Here is a 4,038-nt window from a genome sequence, read left to right on the forward strand (position 1 = left end):
GCGTCGAATCTTCATGTTCGGATTTGGCCTAATCAAATCGGGACAATGATCCAAATCAACTAATAGAATCAGTGTCCCCTGAGTCAGGCCAAATCAAAATTGAAAACGAGGGGTATGCAAAGCAGGCCATATACACACTGCATCTGCGCGCATGCACACGCGCACCCCGCCCCCCCCAGAAAATACCCTTTCTGAAAACCTTCCAGTTTGGTTCTATGTGAACTTTCTCATGCCAATTTAATGCATGTCGTTTCAGAACGCTTAATCTTAACAAATTCTTCTTTGAAAGTGGATGACTTACTGACATGATGAAATACATATAACAATGCAGGGTCTGACAATCGCTGTCACTCAGTAAATCAAGTCAAACTCCAATATAGCTTGTCATGTTTGAACATAAACATTTTGTTCAAAGAATAAATGAGCACTTGAGAAGTTTTTGTACTGTTCTAAATTACTTAATCCAACTTCATATTTCTTTTTAAGCTATTTTAATTTGAAGAGAACTTCAATGCCTTGACCAACATACTGTCTCTAATATGCATGATTTGCATTCTACTCAAAGAAGTATCACTTTATGTGTTTTTTGTACAAGAATCTAACATGTACGTGTACACTGTTAGTCTTCTTAAAGATAACTGTCCTTGAGGACCCAATGAGAAAAGACACTAACAGGAAAAGACCTGAGTTTCCTATAACCCCACCACAAAATCCTGTATAAGTAGATCCTAAGCTTTATACCAATAATTTAAAGGAAAAAAAGAATAAAATTGCAGAATGAATATGAGGCTTTGTGTGAATTACTGTTATGCTGCTTGCTATAGGCTGGGGAGGAAGATGTCATTCCTAATGTAGTTCTGTATTAAATTTTAACAGTTACCTTTGTCCTAGGAGTGCCACGTGTATGTATGAAGAGACAAATTTAAAGTGCATGTGTATGCTAATTTGGGCATTATAGATTCATCCAAGAGCAGAATCCATCTTATTTTTAGAATTCTAAGTATTATGGTATGAAGCATGGGTACTTTATTCTATAGTAAAATATCCCCAAATTCATAGGGAAAGACCATGAACCACAGTGTGTAGTTGTAGACATTGTACTTAGAGCAACTCCAAAAAGCTTTTAAATTTCCATGTACTTCATTGTAGCCAAATGAAGCTGGTGGTTTTTGAAGAAGTGAAGGTGCTTTTTTAAAATTGTCATTAACAGTTATGTCCATGAAAACTTCTATAAAATGTAGGGGTGTTTGTCTAATAAGAATGTGATTTAGGATACCGGTTATTAAAAGTAGCAGTTTTCCTTGGTATTGCCTTAATCATACTAGAATTATGGAGAATTTAAATATGCCTGTCATTGATAGCTTACTGTAAGAAACTACCCTTCTATTCCTATTCAATACCCCCAGCTTCAGTGTCTAAATCAGGGGCGAGTAAAGTACTGCCCACAGGCCAGATCCAGCCTACCAACTGACTGGATCCAGCATGCTCTATATGGGGCGGAGCCCCACCTGCTGCCACTGGTGCCACACTGCACTCCCGCCAGCCAAGGCCTCGGCAAGCCGCAGCTTCTGGCAGGTCTGTTCCCAGTGTGGTTGCAGCTGGCCAGATGCTCCTCTGCTCCCCTCACCTCCAGCAGGAGCCACCTGGCTGAAGCTTCCCTCCCCCTCCTGCCCAGAGCAGTGCAGCAGGGGAAGGAACAGAAGGAGGAGTAGCTGCTGGAGATGAGGGAGCACAGCAGCACCCGGCCAGCTGCAGCCATACCAGGAACAGCACCACAGGAAGCTGCATGCTGGCTGTGGCCCATGCTGGTGTGGCTGTTCTGCTCCCTTTGCCTTCAGCTGCAGCTGCTGCTCCTGGTGTGCCACTCTGGGTGGGCAAAGGGAGAAGCTTCAGCTGAATGGCTCCTGCCCAGCACATGGAGCTTCTGCCTGAGCTCCCAGCTGCCTTCCACCCACTGCCTGCCTGGCACAATGAGCCACCCTGTGGGTGGGCAAAACAAGTGGAAGGTGGCCTAGAGCTAGAGCTCCATGTGCTGAGCAGGAGCTACCTGGCCAAAGCTTCCCACCTGCCTAGAGTCGTGCAGCAGGGGAAGGAGCAGGAACAGCAGTCATAGCTGGAGGCAAGGGGAGCAGAAAAGCTCCACCAGCCCAGGCCCTGGCCAGCACAGTCTGTTCCCACTGTGGCTGCAGCTGGCTGTGTACTGCTGTGCTCCCTGTGCCTCCCAGTGACAATGCAAGCCTAGCAGGCTGCAGCCACGCTAAGAACAGCCCTGCCAGAAGTTGTGTGCTGGCCAATGCCTGGGGTCAATAGGTGGGTGGGATCATGGCACAGGCTGCCCTGGGCAGGACTCAGCCCCATGTGGAGTGCTGCAGGAGAAGCCACCAACTGGATGAGCTCTACTGCACATGCACCACCACCCCTCAACTCCCAGCTGGCTCCCAGGCAACCCCCATGCACTCACGCACACCCCTCCACACACCCCATACACCCCCTGCCTCACCTCCCCTTTCCTTTTCTCACCCCTGCCTGGCTCCCAGGCAGTCCCCACCCCAAGTGCATACATGGTCCTCTACATACCCCCATACACCCTCCACCCCCCAACAGGACAGGGTGTGCAGGGAGCGGAGCATGTCTGTCCTGCTCCCAAACACTGCTCCTTACCCACCAAGCCCAGAGGACGTTTTGATGAGTTATTGCTTGATGGGAGTGGGGGGGAAGTGGAGAGGTACTGACCTGGCCTGCAGCAGCTTATCAAAACTCCCTACATAGCCCACAGGACCAAATAATTGCCCACCCCTCATCTAAATGTATGTCTCCCCTGCCTTTTCCCTGTCTACTTATTAGTCCTCAGTCCCCTAAAAACTTAAGTCAGTGTGATGATTGCAGTCATATTAGCTGATCTTCCTACAGCTTGTAGCACCAAGCTGGGATCCTGGTTGGCTGCTATAGGGTATACTAGGGATGAAGAGAGATTCTTTTTGCCTTCTTTCCTTGCAGGATGTGAGGCAGGATTCCATGAGATTAAAGCAGAGGTGTCAAAATCATCTTCCCAACAAGCCCATGGATATTCTCCCTTGCCAGCTCTGCCCACAATGCTAGATCCAAGGCCCACTCCAGCATCCACACTGGATGCAGCATGTGTCCCAGAGTGGTTGGGATAGGCACTGTGTGAAACACAGATCCCAGAGGAGCTAGACAACACATACCATGTGTCTGGGGTATGTGTTGAATGTGGCATCCCTGGCAACTGCTCTGCTTCAGCAAGTTCAGGATGCATGCAGCACCCGTGGGCACCATATGCAGTACAGGTCCCAGACCAGCTGAAGCAGGCATCAGATGCAGCACATATCCTGGAGTACTTGGAGTAAGTGCTGTGTGCAGTGTGGTTCCCAGAGCAGCTGAAGTGGGACTGATCCAGGTCACTTCAGACCCAGGGGCAGCACCAGGGGCTGGATAATGGGAGTCCCCAGGCTGTAGACACCCCTGGGTTAAAGGACTGGAATCTGTTGTGTATCCCTAGAATGCAAGTATGTGGCCAGGTATTCAATTCAATTGCTGTTCAGGCACCTGCCAAAAAACAGGTCATATTTTCCATCAGTTATAGCTTCCACATTGATATGTATTACTTTCATAAATAATAAATAGTCTACACACAAATCTTTCCATGCACCTTAGTCAAAGTTTTGTGCTAACTAAAGTGAATCTTCAAAAGCACAACAGAGGTCTACAGGTATAATTAAAGGTGTAATTTGGCCATTCCTGATGCTGATTGGAGAGAGAAAAAGGGACTCTGCCTGATTGCTATCCAGAATACTATATTACCTAGGCTGCCACCAATTTGAGTAAATAGGAGCTCTACCCTTGATTTTAATGGAAGCAAAGTCAGACATGTAATTTGTTCCTTTTTCTAGTTTCTAAGTAAATTATGGTAATGATGGTAATTAAAGCCTTGCCAACTGCGTAACTGCTTTGTATTTACTTGTTGCTCTGCTGCTAAAAATGTAAGCCAGTGGCTTTCAAACTTTTCTAACTCAAGAC

This window comes from Crocodylus porosus, unplaced genomic scaffold (genome assembly GCF_001723895.1).
Source record: "Crocodylus porosus isolate Cpor-Errol unplaced genomic scaffold, CroPor_comp1, whole genome shotgun sequence".
NCBI lineage: Eukaryota > Metazoa > Chordata > Crocodylia > Crocodylidae > Crocodylus > Crocodylus porosus.